This window comes from Antedon mediterranea, chromosome 1 (genome assembly GCF_964355755.1).
Source record: "Antedon mediterranea chromosome 1, ecAntMedi1.1, whole genome shotgun sequence".
In the NCBI taxonomy this organism is placed as follows: domain Eukaryota; kingdom Metazoa; phylum Echinodermata; class Crinoidea; order Comatulida; family Antedonidae; genus Antedon; species Antedon mediterranea.
Window position 1 is genome coordinate 29,711,059 of NC_092670.1, and position 21,682 is coordinate 29,732,740.

General features: G+C 30.4%; 1 long non-coding RNA gene across 2 annotated transcripts in view; it reads right to left on the reverse strand.

Annotated features, from left to right (window-relative positions):
• The window catches only part of LOC140063636 (uncharacterized), a 478,535-nt gene extending 457,293 nt beyond the window's left edge, over window positions 1-21,242 (reverse strand). For both annotated transcript variants that reach the window (XR_011847650.1, XR_011847649.1), the window contains exons 1-2: window positions 21,104-21,242; window positions 9,590-9,678 (exon numbers count right to left, since the gene is read on the reverse strand). This is a non-coding gene — a long non-coding RNA (uncharacterized lncRNA). The remainder of the gene's footprint in view (window positions 1-9,589; window positions 9,679-21,103) is intronic.
• Window positions 21,243-21,682: the final 440 nt, after the last annotated feature.

Sequence of the window (21,682 nt, forward strand, 5' to 3'; positions counted from 1 at the left end):
ATTCTATGACTTGGATACTCTCGTTTGATTTAAGTTTTTGTGGCTAAACTCATCGTTTTTAACATAAATTCGGACAATTTTTGCTATAAAAGTTGGGTTTTCATAATTAATTAACAATTATCTACTCTCGTTTGGCAAGTATTGCAACATTCTGAGTCTCGTTTTTGTTTCCGTTTCGGTGTTTTGTAGTAGGACCGCGCTCGCGAAAGACAACAGTCGTTCACGTGGGAAGGGCCGTATGTCATCGCCTTTGTTGAGGATAAAAATTATCCTAGTTTAGGCGATCGGGCGCTGCACGACCCTCCCCATCATGTTCTTGAAGGCGCCATGAGAATTAATTTTATTAGCGATGTAAGTAGGCTTTACAAAAAACAAAACTTGTAGACCTGGAGACAACATTTTATTTTTTTAACATGTTTGAGTGAGATGTTCGGCGATATAATACACACGTGTGTACTCACGACGTCGATGTAAACAAACAGCCAACTTCTACTTCCGTCTGAGTGTATTGCATTTTGGGTAATGATGACGTTTTGCTCGACGACCACCCATAGATTTAACCGGTTATTTCGGAGCACAAATTGAGCAGAAACGCGGTCTTGTTATTGTTATCTATTTTTAATCTATTTTAAAATAACCGGTTAAATTGCGTTATGCAGCAGAAACAGACCCTTTGGTTACTGATAGACACTCCACAATATCCAAAACAATGAGAGAAATACACATACGGCATGAATATGACACTTGGCAAAAAAGTATCAGGAAGAAGTTAGTGAAAGCCTGCAATAAACATCCAGAACTGTAAAGGCCTTGGCAGAAAGCTAATCATTTTTGGTGGTCTGCTGAAATGTGTGATGTAAGTTACAATCAGTTCAAGGTTGATACTGTAATGATCACAACTTTCTTAACATTGTAATTCTAAAAAAAAGGAACTTTACAATTGAATGGAAAACACTTCAAATCAAATTGTAAATAAATTAAATAATTTATATCATACATTTTGATTTTTTAATGGACTAAATATGGTGAATTAACAAATCCAATTGTTTCAATACATTATACAAAGGAGAGATTCTATAGTATAGCATACTTAAATCTGGATTCAGGTCAACCTTTCTTTTTAGACTGTTGTTGCAGAAAATGATGAAAGAAGGATGATCTGATTAGAACACCAACGTGAATGTGAAAGATGACATTCAGATTTGGAAAATACTCCACCAGGTAGCATCATCTCCACAGCACTCAAGAAATTAGCTTTGGAAAAGCTGTATTGCATGCTAGTAAAGGCCTTCCCATAGAGGAGAAATGTTTAAGAATAAAGTCATTAGACAACCTTCCAGATAATGTCAACATAGAGAAACACGGTAAAGGTGGCTTCACTTCAATTAATAGAACTAAAGCAATCATAGATTATAATTGTCGTGATTACATATCTTCCACCTATTTTTGTCGAAGGACTTCCCACACAATGTATGCGTGTGCCGATACCAGTGAACAATGTATATTTGGCAAGTGTGATCTTTGATGTAACTTACAACAGTTGAATAGCAACAGTGGAATGGCTACACTGGATAAGCACTGAAGGCAGATGGCTAAATATTCAACACAGTGGAACTGTATTGAGAATGTCTAGAGCAGCTGCAGCAAATCTTTGCTTCATTTCTGATATACCTTTATAAGGCAAGGACAACATTTGCTCTGAGAAAGCAAGAGAAAATGGCAAGCATAATAGTAATTACAGATTGACTTGAATTATTCTATTGTTCAACAAAATGAATTTCAAAGTGGACTCATGACCAGGTGACACTGTTTACTGCTTGTGCTCATATTAACAATGAATGTGTCAAATCACATGTTATTGTAAGTGATCATTCTCAATCTGATGGAGTAGCCAGTCAATTCAAGCATTTATTTACCAATATAGCATATAATAAAGAGCTCTACAAAATAAATCTTTCTTGAAAATTGTTTCCACAAGTCACGTGAAGTAGATAGTATTGGCGGAAGTGTAAAGAGGACTGTATGGAATTGCAAGGGCAGTCATTTGCATCAGACAAATCTGACTATAAATGGCAAAGGAAATCAGTGTAGTGTTTGTTTGAAAGATGTGGATGGCGCTATCATGATCTTTTTTTTTTAATTTGTAATTTTGATGGTGATGATTTAAAATTATTATTATTATTATTTGAGTACACATTCTATTTAAATTGGAAACTGCACCTGCCACTTTCCAAAGATTGATGAACTTAGTTTTTGGAGACATTAACTAGACAGAAGTTCTAAAATATTTATAATATATAATAATTACAAGCATGTTTCACATCATATTTTGTAATTTCTATGTTTCCATGCTTAATTTGCATATTCAAAATGGCCACATCAAAAATCATAAAATACATACCAGTACCATATTTAACTATATTTATTCAAAGCTTTTAATTTATTTGTGTTAATTGCCACCTTATTTATAGAGTCCTGGTGAATTCTTCATAATGGTTATCAAAGTTTTTAATTTGCATATTCAAATTGCAGTATGCTAATAGTATAATAAAGCTACATGTTTAAGATGGTAATATACTTATAAAAGGTTATAGTTGATCCACAGATACTAGCCTCATTGATTGTATGTAAGAATTTATGCAAAATTCGGTCATATGCAATAACCCTAATTTGCATATGCAAAATAACTTTGATATTCTGTAATAACTTGCTTAAATACGTTATTTTTGTTATATTTAAAGTTTAAATTAATGTAGTACTTTTATAGATGACATACGTTATTTAGCTTTTAGTTATGAATATTATAATAGACTCGAAATAGAAATGGCTAATTTGCATATTTAAAATGGGGCGCATTTATTAATTTTCAAGCCTAGCTCCATAGCTGTCTATTTTGAGCTGTTCTCATCCATGTTATACACATATTTCTGTGAAATAATGTCATGCCACCTCACTTTACAATTCATTGAAAAGTTCATGATTCATTGGATTTCACACTGTTTCTTGGTATAGTGACAATATTTTTCCTCTACCATCTGTCAGCCATGGTGCCTAGATGAACTGCTAAAGACTTCTTTAATTTTATAGCTTTCATTAATCAGTAACCTTTGTATGACCTTGAATCATAGACATTTTTTTCTTTCATCTGTTCCATTTCCCTATGTTTCTACACCATAAGTTATTAATGGCAATGTATTTTGCTTTTCATTACAGTCATTATCTTGACAAAAGGTACTCCTTACTCTTTGCTTTATTTCATTTTTAAGGTATTATGGTTTGTGTTAATTGTTTGACCCAAATATATATTCATCCACTTCAGATCCATTAAATAATGTTTGATTATGTATTGGTTTCTTGAGAGTATAACTAGATCATAATCATTTGTAATCCTAATTCCTTAGTTTTATCACTCAACTCTGGTATCATTAGTTCTCGCTCAACTGAAAATATCATTTTTTCACTGTTATCATTGAGAATTAAGTTTACATAGTGTTTCTTGCAATGCACCATTAAAACAATTTGGAGAAATAGAGTCTATGTTGTGACTCATCGGCAGATATTATTGTTGCCACTTTTCTTATTTATTAAAATAGAATGTATAATATCCTTGAGTATATTGATTGTAGAACTGCAAGGACATCTTTTTTCGTAACATTTCTCTATCAATTGGTTAATAATATGCAAATGGTCAGTGGTAGATTCCAGTCCTGAATCTTGTTTGCTTTCTTAAATGATTAAAGTCAAGAATCTCTGTAATTCTATTTGCAATCTTCATAAAAGGTTGTAAATATTTTATAGGAGACTGTGTGCTAATACCAAAGATATGTTGATGATGATACTCTTTTTTTTGGTGAAAATTTCTCCATTATCCGATATTTCGTTGTTCACTGGGTATATACCAGGTTTACTAAGTGTGTGCAGATACCTCCTCCACCTTCTATCTATTATGATAGCTGGAGATTTCACTTTCTGTATGTTTTATAGTGCATGTTTAACTTCCCTTATGTTGATTGGAGGTATTTCATCAGTGTTAACTTGGTATATTGATATATGGGATCGCAACCTCTATTTTGCTACTGTGTAGACCTTTAAATAATACATTATATTCCCTCAGTTAAGGTTTTCCTGATTAATTAATACAGAGTTCAGAATTTTCTACCATCTGTGTACAAATTTGCTATTTTAGCTCTCTTCTTACTCAGGCTACATTTCGTTGAGTGTGGTTTGTTGCTCGTCCACCTTTTCCTGATGTTGTTTCCCATCAAAGATGCATTGTCCCCTCAAACATAACAAATACTACTGCCTGGTTAAAGATGATCTATTGTGGTTATTAATGATCTAAACGGATGCCATAACCTCCAATATTTTTTTCCAGATAGATAATTCTAAATTTTAGAAATTAAGTTTCCTACTTCTTCTTCAAATTCTGTTGACAAACTTTTCTATCGTTTTGAATATGCAAATTAAGCAGATCTAGCTATTATTAATAATAACTCAGTTTTAAGAACATCTTAAACTTAGTAATTAAGAATCCCATTTTAGATCTAATTCAAACATAACAAAAATAAAAAATTTCAGCAAGTTCAGAAATGTAAAGTTATTTTGAATATTTAAATGCATATGACTGAATGTTGCATAAATTCTAACACATTTGCAATCAGTGAGACCAGTAATTTGTGGATGAACTGAATACATTTTTAGCAACATAATAAATAAGTGGTTCCCATAATATCTAAAACATCTATTTTAAACTATTATCATGTACCATAATTTGAATATGCAAATTATGAGCTTAGATTGACACTAGTACGATAGCAAAATAAGGTGGAAATAACACATCAATTAAAGACTCTGACTTAGGGGTTAAATATGTGCTTGTATACTGCACCTCGAAAAGAAGCCCATGGGCTACTTTATTATTTGGTACTCTCGGGTGGGCCTCTTTTGAAGATGGGCTTGTTTTCTTTCGAAATTACTTTTGAAAATGAATTTCTACTAGTCTAGTATTACATTCTTTGGTATGGTATCCAAAGAGGTATCCCCAGATACAAACAAGGTTCACAGAGTTGCGCTGTCTATTTGGAATGGTTATTTTCCTTTGCAGAATTCTCAGTTTAAATGGGATCAAATTAAAGCATTGAAAACACTTAAAAATGCACTATATTCTCACTACTACACAGCACATGCCATACTGTACTTTCATCCCATACATCAGCAGATGTATATGCAGATGCAAGTTGGGTGGGACTAGCAGGCAGATTGGCACAAAATGGACCTAAATCAATTTTTTTTGTGGAAATTGATCATTAATAACAACTGAAATCAATATTCCGAAAATAGAATGGTGGGCCTTTCGTAGCATCGGGTATATAAAAAGGAAACTTCTTAAATATCAGCATTATTGTAAAAGGGTCATTCTGTAAAATTAGGGTCAAATGGGATTTTCTCATGTAAATCAAGTTCGGATGCATCTTGACTAATAAGCAGAATTTTTTTTTATTATTATTATAATGTTAACAACCTACTTAATGGCTACCCAATGCGATATTTATACTTTAAAAATGATTTAATTTATTAATGCTGACACACATATTTAATAATCTCCGTGTCCCTGAATTCCTCAGCAATGGAGAAAACAAAACCCGCTTGGTGAACATTATTCAGGATGTGGTTATTGCGAGAAAAGCAGAGGTTCTTGAGATACTAGGAAGTGACACACTATTCTACTCAAATGACAATGTTTGCCATGTCATTACCAAGGAGATTGTTAATCTCCAGTGAACTGTCCAGTAATCAAGATGAGGCAGACACAAAATTAGCCCTTCATGCCTCTTATGCTCTAAAATACAATCCAAACGGTATAATAATTGTTAGAAACCACTCCGGAGATGTTGACATCAACGTAATTATCATAACCCTGATTACAGATGAATGTGAACGAGTACTTATTGATTTTAACACAGGAAATTATGGGCAAGTATTTCGATTGTCAGATGTCGACATGTCTACAGAAGAAAAGGCTTCACTCATTGGATTTCATGCATTCACAGGGAATGACTACATTTCAGCCTTTTTTTCAGAAAGGTAAAACAACATGCTGGAACATTTTGCGAGACAATCCACGATTCTACTAGCAAGTATTTATGGATGTTGGAACAGAATGGCTACCTTCAGAAATATTGACAAAACAACTGGAGGAATTCGTATGCTTGTTGTTTGGCAGTCGTAGACTAAAAAGCGTAAATGCAGTCCGATTTTAAACATTCAAGAGGAAATATGAATCGGATAACAGAATCATAGACCTGTTACTGTTGCCACCATGTAGGAGCAGTCTATATCTTCATATATTACGCTCTTGTTTTGTAGCTAGAATCTGGAGGCTTTCTTTAATCAGCTGTCCACAATTACCTTCAGTAGAACACCATGGTTGGACTGAAGACAACCAAGTGAAATGGATAGAGACAGCATTTCCAGATGATGTAGCAAGTATTTTGCTAACCGACGGAATTGAAGATAAGGAATATGAAGAAAGAAGTGATGAAAGTGACGGGAGTGACGATAGTGACAATGAAGAAAATTAAAGACTCTATTGAGGTTTGTTGCTTTATTTTATTAACTACATGATACCACATGAACTAAAGTTAATGATTGAAAGCGACATGTGAAATGTTTTTTACAGCATTGAGCTGACGGATTCAGATTCATACACAGATGATCAGGAAAAACTTTCCAGATTAAATACACGGCCATTACATATTCACAACCATTTTCTCCGTTTTACTTGCCATTTTGGCCTGTATGGTGGTGGACACAATATTTAATTTGAAGCATGTTATTACACAAACCAGCTTCATAATAGTATACTGTGGTGTGTATTGCTAAATAAACTGATATTTATAGCTAAAATTATGACTTTTTCTAATTTTAACCTATTTTAGACGCCATTTTGCCTAAATGGTGGTCGTCATAATAGTTTGAAAGCATGGTATTTTACATATATGCTTGATGGTAGTTTATAAAGGGTATGTGACCATATTTAATTGTTTCATTTTTGTTTTAAAATGGACCTGAAATGGATTTTCAATTTTTTTCATTTTAGAATGATGTTTTGGGGGCTATTAGGTGTTGTTAGAATGTATATTGTTACAAAATATAAATTGGCCCTTTTGGGGAAAGCCCCATTTGAAAATCAAAAAAATTCGCGGGTGACGTCACTTTGCGAATATATTTCTATCCCTCCAATGGACAATTTGCAGTTTTTTGGCTATAACTCTTGAAATCTATGGAGTATTTTCTAAAAAATGCTTGTGCATTTGCAGAAACGTATTTAGAATTTTTTTAGATAAAATTATTACCGTATAAACGGTTATTCATCGAGTAAATGACGATTTAAAATCTTAAAATCAACGGTTTTTTTCTGGCAATACCGAAGTTGGCCTGGCAACGTTGTCCGGGATACAGCTCCGTGCGCAATGATGCGTATCCATATTTTCCGTTCGTGTATTTTGTATATCGTTCGTAATTTATACTGCTAAAATGTGTTAGTTTCTTTAGTTTTTAGTTTAGCAGAATTAAATTAGTAATATGAGATGATAATTTATTTCTCACGAATCAGGCAGTTCGAAAACGAATTTTATTCATATTTTACTTTGGCTTGACAATGAGCGCAGCAAGTTGTTGATATCGCTTTGGTCCTTGGATGCAAATGAAACGGAGCCTCGCCGCATGATGTGGGTGGTGGATCGACTCCGCGCGCTGGATTGGGGGCCTAGGCCTAGTGAAGGTTTGGGAGGTAGGCCTTCTAAATTCGGGTTTTATAATAAACGAAGTACATTTTAGGGACCTATATTTCAACAACATTAGATATTGAATAAATTAGTATTATTAGTGTCAACGCTTCGCGTATCTTTCCAGGCTGTCGATCATTCACTGACTATCGGGCGGCATACACGCTCTCGGATATCATCGTGTGTATATGTGACGTCGTGAATATAGAGGCTTCCGACGGCCGTTGAAATAGAATATTGCAATGGCGTGAGTAATTTTCGCTAATTTACCATGGTATCTTAAAATTTCGTTTTTACTCAAAATACTATACATTTTGTTTTTATTTGTATGGGTTTGTGTTAATTTGATACATTTAAATAACATGTGTGAATTTCTTGAAAATCGAAATTCCATTTCAGGTCCATTTTAAGTAATACTTATATACTTATAAAATATGATTTTTTTTTAGTAAAATGGGGCTATTTTGGCAGCCATTTTGATTTATCACCCCAACCCACCCCAAAATGCGCGTTTACCTGAACTTTTCTGTTCATACACATGATAAGGGCCCAAGAAAACATTGTGTCATTAATGTCCTCTCCGGGTGGCACCTTCTGAAGCCGGTCTACTGTAGGTTAGGTAAGAAGTCAATTGTTGACTTGTTTTGATTGTTGTTTGTTTTGTTTTCTTTGTCATGCTGGCTAGGTCTGTCATATAGGCTAGGCTGGTACGTAAATTGGTGTTGTCATTACGTGTCCTCTTATTTTACAACAACTACGTTATAAGGCAATAAACAAAAATAATGTATATAATAGGTCTGGCTAGGCTTAGACGCCTAATTTGTTGACATACTCTCTCAAAATAATATTTAATAAATTCCATTTGAAGTCTAAAAAGTGGCTTAATTAATAATTAGTAGTTAGCCTAGCTAGGCTAGGCCTGCTATATTATATTATTAAAGATGGTTGATAATTGCTAGGTTTTATTTCAATGATTGAGACGTTTTTCTTTCATGGCCTAATTAATATTGGTGTAAATTGTAACCAACAATTTAATTGGAAGTGATTTTTCTCAGACTTAAAATTTATAACATCTCAAATAGGTAGAGTGGTGTGTATGAGAAGGTTGACTATAATAGTACAGGTCTATACTAGGTCTAGTAAGCAGGCTTGTGCTTTGTTTTGTAGGTGTAGTCTATGTCAATAGTACAAACAAGGGCCAACAATTTGCTGGAAAATCAATACAAGTAGTAAACTGTGTTCAATAAAGTCTTTCTACATGTCGACGTAATGTTACGGTGAGTTGTGTTAAATTTTCAAATCAAATAACGATACTGATAATCGAGCAGGACCGCTAATATTAACACATTTTTACGCGATTGTTAATGGGTTCTTTCGAGGGTTGCTGGGAGTGTTGCAAAACCAAGGCTGGTGACTCACAGCCAGGCCCGCATGAAAATTGATAAATTTACAGGTTTTGATGCTTCAACCCAGCCTAGGACATCTTTTTTTGCTGATATCTTAATCTAGGATTAGACTAACTTTCACTTGTTATTTGAAAATATCAGACCTTAAAATAAAAGTGTACAAAAAAGGTGAAAAATGATTGCAGATTTTAATGATTGTTAATGTTGATTTTTCCTGTAAAGTTGTTGAATCAGGATTGACAGGAAAACAGGCTTAAACAACACATTTCGTATATTATGAATACAAAAATAATCTGTGTAAGAAAGTTTAGTTTTTGCTATAGTGCCATTATATTAAAGATGTATATAATTCAATAACAAAGGTCAGAGCCAAAAACAAGTTTAACACAAGCTTACCTTCTTAACATCGCCATGTACATACTGTATGCCTTGTCCACTTCCTTGAGGTACGTCGTTCGACCGGCGACTACTATTAGTATGCCTACCTAGCAAATTTAGAAGAAACTATAGTTTACTAGGCCTTGCCTATTTTGTGATACGGGTAGGGTAGGTTTGGCCAGTATGCGTACCTTTTTATGGCCAGCGGATATTGCGCAATATGGCCATCGGGCGTCCAATTATGGCGCAATAATTTTTCGATGGCAGCATCCGTTCGGTCCATGCGTGTGAAATACGTACAATGCGACAGAGGGTGCTATATACATAATTAATTTTATATATACAGCATTTGCAAGTAGGGCAAGCCTAAACTGAGGCCTCTAAAAGTAGGTATCCCAATGAAGCGGATTTCCGTTATGGCGATTTTAACACGTTCATGAAATTTCAAAAAGTGACATGTCTTTGAAGTTAAAAATATACTATTTCTTATGTAGCCATGTGAATAAAATTTATTTCTAGAAAGATCTTGTTTAAGATTTTATTTATATATATTTTTAATCTATGTTTATTAAATATTTTAATAGAAAACGCGAGTTAAAAAGGAGGTACAAAAGCCGGCGAGCCGAAATCCGCGCGCTAAAAATAACTTCGGAAAACACCTACCCATTTTCAAAACACGATCGCTCGGCGACCATAATAGGTGGTGTAGTAATTTTTGTTGCATGTTATCAGGCTTTCAATACTCTTTATTTTGATATGTAAATTGGTTATTTACCTCCGCCAAGGAGGTATATGTAATCGGTAGCGTGTGTTTGTTTGTAACTTGGCCAAATTGAAAATTGGCCAAGTATGTTGATCTGTTTGGTTTGTGTTTGTTTGTTTGTTTGTCATCACTCTAGCGCTCACAGTTTAGATTCGAATGACTCCAAATTACTTCCATACATGTCACCTGGTGTAAGGACGACACTGCCCAATTTTGGTTAAAATCTGGACCACGGTCCCAATTCTGGACCACTTTTAAAATTATTTTCAGACCTGCTAGTGTTAAAAGATAGGACAGAATTATCAAAAGCCGGTGAGCAGTCTTAAATTAACAAGTAAACTAAAATTGCATTTTCTCGAGAACTACTTCTCTAAAAAACTTCATTTTTGTATAAGAGGCAAGAGTTATAATTTGTGATTTGTAGTTTTAAAACATAAGTTGATTTAATATACAGGTTTTTTGATGCTAATAGTTTAAAAAAACCTCATTCTTTTCAAATTCACCCGTGTGTTTTTCGCGTTGCTGTTCTATTGTTAGTCTACTGAAGCTATTGTTAGTTGAAAGACTGGTTACATAACCTTTACAGCAAACTCGTATACACATGATTGTAGTGAAATTAGCCTAAATCACAAACAGCATTAAGACACGCACAAATATATATTTATTTTTTTTACCGGAGAAATCTTATGTAGGAGAATTTTACAGTAGGCGGAGGTATGCACTCTCGGAGTGGCTTTCTAGTTATTATTATGTACATCCGCCTCAAATGTCAATTTTTCCGATAAAAATTAAATTTTTGAGTCTTTCTCATTATCAAAATCTGGGGAATTTAGTATTGAATTGAAGCTAATTTATATTTCTGTTTGATAAACTACATTGTTTTATTTGTCTTTGCGTGGTCGTCGTGTGAAGAGGCCAACACGACCAACCACTTAAAAAAATAATCCCTATCGAAAATAAAAGTATTTACCATTTTCCTTGCCGGGGGATTCAGTTCTCAGCTTATTACTAAATTACCGTCGCCCAGGCAATTTGCATGGTATGCATGTAAAATTATGATTGGATACCCCCGCAGTGGACTGTTCCATTTTTTGAACTAGTCTTTCCTGCACACACGAGGCATGTCGAGGAATGTCGCTTCTCATAGAATATTTGCTTCGAAACGTCAATTTTACCGATTTATTAAAGTATTTAATAAGTGGAGTATTTATCAAGCTACTATATAAAGCAAGTACGTTAGGAATAAATGTACCGAAGGAATTTAAGAAGCTTTAAATTTGCTATGCAGCGGCCGTAACCCATTCTATGTAGGCGGCCGAAAGGCGATTTTGACAGGGTTTCCGTTGTATACGCATTACTCCATGGTATACGCTGTATCTTGGCCTAAACGTGATTCCGTATTTCAATTTAAAGTGCACCTTACGGTTAGAATATTTGAAAAGGAAATAAAATTAAACATATTAATATATACTATTGAAGTAATTACTTAGTTAAATTTTAAATTCGTCTGCTTTCCTCCCGATATTTCTTCGGCAGAATTTAGTGGTGTTAGGCTTTAGGCTTTAGGCCTATATAAACTTAACTTGTACACGGCGCGGCCGAGTTTACGCCCGGAATGGAATCGAACGCATAATAAGCACGGGCTTAATTCTAATTTTTAGCAGTTCGAAAATCAATTAAAATAATATTTATGATTATAATTAAAAATTTAAATTCTAGAATTATAAAAAAATGTATACTTACAAAAAATAATATTTAATAAAAAGAAACAATAGCCACACCGTTTTTTAACACAATATATATTTTTTTAAATTTTAGCATTTTTTAACAATATTTATGTTGTATTTCAGAAATACCTACCCGTCAATATAAATAATCTTACTAAAATACATATTACATTCTATGCAATGCAAAAAAAAAGAAGTCAATTCATACACTGGTTCAAAAGTTACAAATCATTTAAAGACAGGAACTACATTTGGAAAAAATTAGCGCAAAAAGCTCTAAAAAATGTTGAGGACCCCCCCCCCCCCACACACACACACACACAAAAAATAGTCTTGTACAACTCTGTGGTATCTATGGGTTTAGCAAAAATTAGAACTTTCAAGTTATTAATATAAAAGTTATAACCCTTCAAAAATATAATATAATATAAATATAAATATAAATAATATAATTGGAAAAAATGTCATTTTTCAACAAAAAATCATCGTTTTTTGGCAACTTCAAACGGACGATAACTTTTGAATGGATAATCCGATTTCAATCATTTATATTGTAAAAGTTTATGTTCAGTAATTTCCTTTTGATTAACTGAAAGAAAAAGTACCATCATTAATTTGAAATTTTACATTGGGATACCTACTAAAAGCCTATCTATCTGTTCAGAGCATACATAGCAGGCTAGCCTAATTAAGTTAAACTGATTTAATAAATTATACTACTGTATTTTAGGGAATAATTAATAACAGTAATTCTTAACTGCCTTGCTTATGCCTAGTTGAACTATTATAATGTCAATCAAAAAACATTTTAAATGAAAGATCACATTAATTTTTTTTATATTTTTTTTTCTGATAAATAATAATAATAATTTATATCCTAGTGTATGCTCCTTTGTATAGGAGAAGGGAAGGGAATGAATGAGTTTATTACATGTTACGTATGTAGATTAAGTAAGATTACCTATGTTTTTGTTTATCTTGTGCTTTTATTTATTATATATTGTTGTAAAGGTCAAGATAAAGGTATTTATCTTAGTCCTCCAGCTTAACTGGAAACTGAGGAAATTCGGATTAGGCCCTCTACGGACCCACGGTAGCCAGCAGTGCAGCGCCTACCAGATCAGCACACCAGGAGACAATCCCCTACTCATTTCGAATAGTGTACCAAGTTCTTTACCATGCACTGTTAAGTACACGGGACCAACGGCTTTACATCCCATCCGAAGAACGCACCTTCAAAATGTGAAGTGTGCCACTGTTACAAAAGTGAAGTTCCGAAATAAATTGTTATAAATTATTATTATTATAGGCAAAAGTGTTTACAGTGGGCCTAGGCCAAAAATTGAAACTCCTAAAAATGAAAATCGACTCTTTGCCGGCCGATGATTCCATAGCTATCCACACAGAGCCCGCAGCCCGATACGTTAGTATATGATTGCTCAATTAATTATCTTTCTCATGAGTTGTCAACATTTTGATGACGTCATCACGCGTAAAAACTTGAATAACGTAGGTCTTGTAATTTCACATACACCATATTTTTTAATATCTTGCAGCTCTTCAGAATTAAAGGTGACCTTGATTTTAATTTATTATTAAAGCTGATGAAATGTAGATATGAATTCATATAACAATTAAGACTATCAGATATGTTGACCAGTTGAAGTTAAAAAGTAGTCTTTTTCTCTCTTTCGTCAAATTTATACAAATTTTGAAGAGTGCGCAGTGCACTTCTACGTGTAAAATTTTCTTCCAAATATTATAATTGTTTGCTCAATTCATTATCTTTCGAAAATGTGTTCTTCAAGTTTATTTTGACAACGTCATCATTCCAAAAAATTAGAACGTCGTCATCATACCAAAAAATTAGAACATGATGTGGTTCCCGTAATTTCATCTATGTTATACTGTATATAGATATACAGTACACTGTACCGTATAGAGTATATATTCTTCTATGACACATATTAGCACCATAAGCATATATGCATCAGTTAATAGGATTGCATAAATCAATATTTTGTAGTCATATTTAACGTACGTCCATGTTTAAAAAAAATTAAATATCATTAAAATGATAAAAATGATCACCTATAATTCGTCAAAGTGACGAATTAAATTTTAGTTTTATATTGAATTAGGCCTAGGCTAGGCCTGCTCCTTCTAGCCTAGGCCTATTATTATTAATGTAAAAAATCACACTCGTCATACAAGTAACAGGATAGGACTAGCTAGATACAGTAGGGATTACGGTCGAAGCGGCCACCAACCAAAGCAGTCGCTAGTCCGGTCTGTATGGAACTCCGTGTGCGAATTGGTTTGTAATCTTTGATTGTCATTGGACAGGTTTTCTTTACCTCGGATGTAAATAACAATTATTAATATTATGTAAATTATTCTCTATTTTTACAGATTGAATGTGATACATTCTTTTAAATGAAATGGTAAATACATGATTACTTATTTTAACTGTTCTAAATGATATACCGTATATGTTTAATAAAGTCAATAAAATACATTATGGTGTTTGTATTGTATATTAATATTTAATAAGCCAATTATTAAATATTCTATTTTGTCAATAAAGTATATCAAAATATATATATATTTTTTTTATTGTATATTAATTAATTAGTAAAGTAACTAGTAGTGTTCGCAATCATAATTTGTTAACTTCTAATTTATTTACGATAACATGATGGCAGCAATTTATTTATTTAATATCCTACATTATTTTATACCTTCAGATATATTTTTTCCCTTCATTACCATCCAATATATTAATAGGGTTAACGATGTAAAATTAAAAGTTGTTATTTTTCAACCAATTTAAACATTATCTGTTAGTATTTTGTTTCAATATTCCAAAAAAGAAAAAAATACGAAAATCTGAATCTGAAAATCGTTTTTAGCCACGAATGTTGTCAAAGCCATATATATAAAGAGTTGCGACTTTGAATGGAGTAGAAGCCATGTTTTTGTTCAACTATTCCTATGTAGAGTATGGAGTTGAGTTCTTTGTTTTAAAAATGTATAACGTTCAAAAGGCTTTAACTATTGAATTTAGTATCAAAACAATCAATTTGTTTAAAGGTTTTTGTTAAAATAATAAAAAAATTATAAAGTTACTGCGAACATGACTTTAAACACCAAAAATAGCAATTTGGAAACAGCTCTGGCTGTGCGCTCCATGCACGCTCTACGCATGCGCGTTTAGTTTGTACAGCGATTCTCTATAGTCAACGCATTGTTTTTACATTTTGTTTAATCATGTTTGCAGTAAGTTTATGATTTCGTTATTTCGTTTTATTTCACCCGGTCGCGGGTATATTGCATCTTTTTTTTTTTTTTGAGAATTAAGAGTGGTGGCTAACCACCCTATTCACCTCACTAGATCCGCCACTGGATTCAATAGCATAGATAAATATTAAAATACAAATAAATATACATTAATTTATCGGCAGGCAAACTTAAATATTCTAGAAATATAAAGATTCGGGCACTAATCCAGTTTCGTAAAATTGTAAAAAATGTTTTTTTATTTATAACTATTTTTAATCAATTAATACTGAGCACCCTTCGGAAATAAATTGCCAGCTTAGATTCGCGAAAATCATTGCTAGGCCTGCCGATAAAAGTATGGAGGCCCCACAGGACATTAACTCGATTAATAGAGTAAACAGTTGCGTCCTATAGTTACCAATGTAACTAAAGCACGCACTAAATAAAAATTTGCATTATTTCCGACATGCGTTTCGTATTTTTAATAAAGAAATACTATACAATTGTTGTATTCGTCATTGTGGGTATCATCATATGTTATGTTTTTAATTTGTTCTTTCATTAGTAGAATTTCAAACAAAAAACTGCAAACTCTTGAAGATACAAGTACTACTGACCAATTTTCCTCTGCTTTAGATTATTAGGTTATATGCATGATATGCATATAACCTCTTGATTCTGTCAGAATCTTTATTTATTTATTTATTTCTTTATTTATTTATTTATTTATTTATTTATTTATTTATTTATTTATTTATTTATTTATTTATTTATTTATTTATTTATTTATTTATTTATTTATTTATTTATTTATTTATTTATTTATTTATTTATTTATTTATTTATTTATTTATTTATTTATTTATTTATTTATTTATTTATTTATTTATTTATTTATTTATTTATTTATTTATTTATTTATTTATTTATTTATTTATTTATTTATTTATTTATTTATTTATTTATTTATTTATTTATTTATTTATTTATTTATTTATTTATTTATTTATTTATTTATTTATTTATTTATTTATTTATTTATTTATTTATTTATTTATTTATTTATTTATTTATTTATTTATTTATTTATTTATTTATTTATTTATTTATTTATTTATTTATTTATTTATTTATTTATTTATTTATTTATTTATTTATTTATTTATTTATTTATTTATTTATTTATTTATTTATTTATTTATTTATTTATTTATTTATTTATTTATTTATTTATTTATTTATTTATTTATTTATTTATTTATTTATTTATTTATTTATTTATTTATTTATTTATTTATTTATTTATTTATTTATTTATTTATTTATTTATTTATTTATTTATTTATTTATTTATTTATTTATTTATTTATTTATTTATTTATTTATTTATTTATTTATTTATTTATTTATTTATTTATTTATTTATTTATTTATTTATTTATTTATTTATTTATTTATTTATTTATTTATTTATTTATTTATTTATTTATTTATTTATTTATTTATTTATTTATTTATTTATTTATTTATTTATTTATTTATTTATTTATTTATTTATTTATTTATTTATTTATTTATTTATTTATTTATTTATTTATTTATTTATTTATTTATTTATTTATTTATTTATTTATTTATTTATTTATTTATTTATTTATTTATTTATTTATTTATTTATTTATTTATTTATTTATTTATTTATTTATTTATTTATTTATTTATTTATTTATTTATTTATTTATTTATTTATTTATTTATTTATTTATTTATTTATTTATTTATTTATTTATTTATTTATTTATTTATTTATTTATTTATTTATTTATTTATTTATTTATTTATTTATTTATTTATTTATTTATTTATTTATTTATTTATTTATTTATTTATTTATTTATTTATTTATTTATTTATTTATTTATTTATTTATTTATTTATTTATTTATTTATTTATTTATTTATTTATTTATTTATTTATTTATTTATTTATTTATTTATTTATTTATTTATTTATTTATTTATTTATTTATTTATTTATTTATTTATTTATTTATTTATTTATTTATTTATTTATTTATTTATTTATTTATTTATTTATTTATTTATTTATTTATTTATTTATTTATTTATTTATTTATTTATTTATTTATTTATTTATTTATTTATTTATTTATTTATTTATTTATTTATTTATTTATTTATTTATTTATTTATTTATTTATTTATTTATTTATTTATTTATTTATTTATTTATTTATTTATTTATTTATTTATTTATTTATTTATTTATTTATTTATTTATTTATTTATTTATTTATTTATTTATTTATTTATTTATTTATTTATTTATTTATTTATTTATTTATTTATTTATTTATTTATTTATTTATTTATTTATTTATTTATTTATTTATTTATTTATTTATTTATTTATTTATTTATTTATTTATTTATTTATTTATTTATTTATTTATTTATTTATTTATTTATTTATTTATTTATTCTTTCCTTAGCACTATTTTGTCCGTGCATTATCTTGGCATCAGTTTAATCTAGCTAAGTCAAGTTTTCAGAGTATATTCCTCATGGCCAGGAATCGATGTGGTTATATTTTCACGATGCGTAGTCAAAAATTATGCGGTCTACGCGTGATTTTACGAAATCACGTTTGTAATCATATCTTCACAAGCATGAATCACAATTAAACAAAATTTGGTACTCATAAATTTCAGGTCATATTTCATCATATGGCAATAAAATTACGTGTGTAGCGCATATAACGCTTGCGTACGCGCGCTTAAAATGTTCGAAATTGTCAAAATTTATTTTCGATGAAATTAGAGTACGTTTCAGGCAATTTTAAGCGTTTAAAAAATTGCCATGAGTGCGCAGATTTTTGCACGCGCACTGCGCGTTAAACGTTAATGCGCACCATCATAGTAAAAAATTATAATTCATTTCGGTATGTAATAATCTATTTGCATCAAAGTGGTTACTGCATAGTAAATACACGGAGGAATTTTTCTACAACTTTTAGTCAGTTGTGTACGGCTCGGTGGTCTCTGCTCGTGTCTATGGCATTCAAGGTACCGAGATCGAGTCTCACCTTGGGAAACGAAATAAGATTTTTTTTTTATTATCCGTATTGTTTGTTCAAATTTATTTCTTAGTGTATAGATTATACACATGATTTATAATGAAATCTAGATAAAAATTAACTTATGTCTTTATTATTATGTAACAACAAATGTGGTTTATGACATTATACGCATATGGATCTGTGATCGGATTGTGATACCGGCTATGGTGTTCGCGTTAGCAAGGTCCTATCATATATTATACTTTTAGTCAGTTGTGTACGGCTCGGTGGTCTCTGCTCGTGTCTATGGCATTCAAGGTACCGAGATCGAGTCTCACCTTGGGAAACGAAATAAGATTTTTTTTTTATTATCCGTATTGTTTGTTCAAATTTATTTCTTAGTGTATAGATTATACACATGATTTATAATGAAATCTAGATAAAAATTAACTTATGTCTTTATTATTATGTAACAACAAATGTGGTTATGACATTATACGCATATGGATCTGTGATCGGATTGTGATACCGGCTATGGTGTTCGCGTTAGCAAGGTCCTATCATATATTATAAATAATTAAAGATTCTGAGAAAATCAATCAATCAATATATCTTTTAAAAATCAATTATCTTTATTTAAATCAATGCATATAACCTATAATTCGTCATAGTGACGAATTAAATCTAGTTTTATTATAGTTTGTAGGTCAAATAAATAATGAAATGAATAAAAATAATTACAGTACTTCAGTGCAGGGGTGCAGGTCAAGTCGGCCCCAAACCGTCTCGGCCAACGTCAAGTCGGCCTCAAGTCAACTCGGCCTCAAGTCAACTCGGCCTCACGTCAACTCGGCCAAAAACTAATCGGTCAACTCGGCCACAATAAAGTATGGAACGCAAAAAGTGCTTAATATTATAACGATTCTTACTATCCACGTTTTAAAAAAAATGAATAAAAAATATAATATCATATAAAAAAATGAACTCATTGCCGATATGAATAGAAGTACCCGCGTGTTACAAAAAACACGTGCAGGTACCGTATTTTAGGAAATCGAAGACGGAGGCCTACGTTCCACCATTTGGCCATAGAAAAAATGATCGTACATCGTTTTTGTGCATGATTTGCGTTTTAAAAAAAGGGGAATCCCCCGGGTCAGCGAAAACACCTAGCAGTTGTAGATATCGAAAAAGCTGGCAAACGCGCAGGGAGGCTCAGCTACGAAATTTTATTAAGCGTAAATAATTAAAGGAAAGTTGGTGAAATCATTCCTATTTTTTTTGCTAAATATATTATTGTCTAAATAATAATATTCATTAAAAGTCAGAATTATTCATAGTTAAAAAAGAAGAAATATTATTTTATCAATCCCCTTCATTTGCACTTTTTGCGTTCCATACTTTAACGGGGCCGAGTTGACCGATTATTTTTTGGCCGAGTTGACGTGAGGCCGAGTTGACTTGAGGCCGAGTTGACTTGAGGCCGAGTTGTTTTGAGGCCGACTTGACTTGGGGCCGACTTGACTTTGGCCGAGACGGTTTAGGGCCGACTTGGATTGAAACCGTCCTGAGCTACATTGTTAATGTTATAACACAATAAACAAGCTATGACAAAATAATTGTTTTAATGATGTTATCACTATACTGGAAGCGTTAATGGTTTCCCTGTTTTAAGATTTTATAGAAGTATATTATTAATTAACATTTTTTATTCACCTATGAAACACCTCTTCAAATACATGGAAATAGGAAATGCAACAAAAATAGAAAGATATAATTTATTGAAATGCTTGAAATGTAATGTACAGTAATACAATAATTATATAAAAATGTTTTCTTCTGCTGACACTGAATACATCATTTCATGTCTTTCATTTCTTCTTTTTTATCTTCTTTCCCGTTATATAAAATAAAACATTAAATAATGAAGCAACTATTCATTAATTTATTTCAACAATATTTTATGAGGGTGGTCCATCCAGCCGAAGCTCATCATTAGGGACCCTCACAAAAAATATAATTTGACAAGACAATAACACACAACATTCAAAATAAATAGAATTTCTAAAAAATTAACAACATAATTAAACACAAAATATTTCTTTATGAAAAAAAATATAAAACATGTTTTGTTATAGCCATAATATGACCATACCTGTAACAGCGTCCTCTATAGATCGATGCCCTATCTATGAGGCTTCCATACTTTAAGTTTTAGCGATAGTTTTAGCGATGATTTTCGCGAAGCTAAGCTGGCAATGGATTTCTGAAGGGTGCTCGGCGCTAATGCAGTTTTGTACCCACCCCTTAAAATTACTTTCAACCAATACTTCATCTAACCTACTCACGGGTTGTCTACAACATTCTGCAAGCACAAAATGGTAAAATATCGATAATTTCTTATTTATAACTATTTTTAATCAATTAATAATTGAGCACCCGGCGCTTATATTTATTGGTTTAACCAATCAAAGATTAAAGCGCACATGGCGTTCTATACAGATGACGATTTTACACTGGCGGGCGCTTTTGGTTGGTCGGCCGCTTCGACCATACTCCGCAAATATAGGCCTAGCTAGTCTAGCCTAGGCTACAGCCTACCTAGCTAGGCCTAGCTAGGCCTAGATAATCCAACATGTCATGATGGTGATGGCATAATCTCGTACGTTAATGACACTTACACCGTAGATTTAGAATATATTGTAAAGATCATTTCTCCATGTTGCGTCGTTTAAAATACGGGATTTATCGAGAAAATTAGACTTTTATACAACATTTGTATCCACCTCATGGTGGTCAGGACTTGCTATTGCTTGCTGCATCACATGTCGTAAATATTGTTAAATACCGCGAATGCGACGAAGCGCGACTGAATCACGATACGCGCGTAATAAAATCGGAGATATTAATATTATTATTATTTATATTAACCTTTTTTTTTAGAAATAACAATTATTAAATCACTGGCTGTTTCTAAAATCCAGTATTTTTTTTATGTTCCTACACATATTTTCCCTATATAGTTGAAAAAGAAATTCATTTTCTATGGGGAGGAAAAAGACAAAAAACAACTCTTTCTTACTTAATAAAATGAAGATGTTAATATGTCTAGCTATGTGCCAGTAGGCAAGATGATACATTTGTTATCAGTACACTTCTCCTGTATTATCAGTTGGTTTACAAATACCACCTGTAGGGCCTATCTATATAAATTTGTATGAGTCATATAGATAGTAGGCTATAATTCAGAATAAAATAGT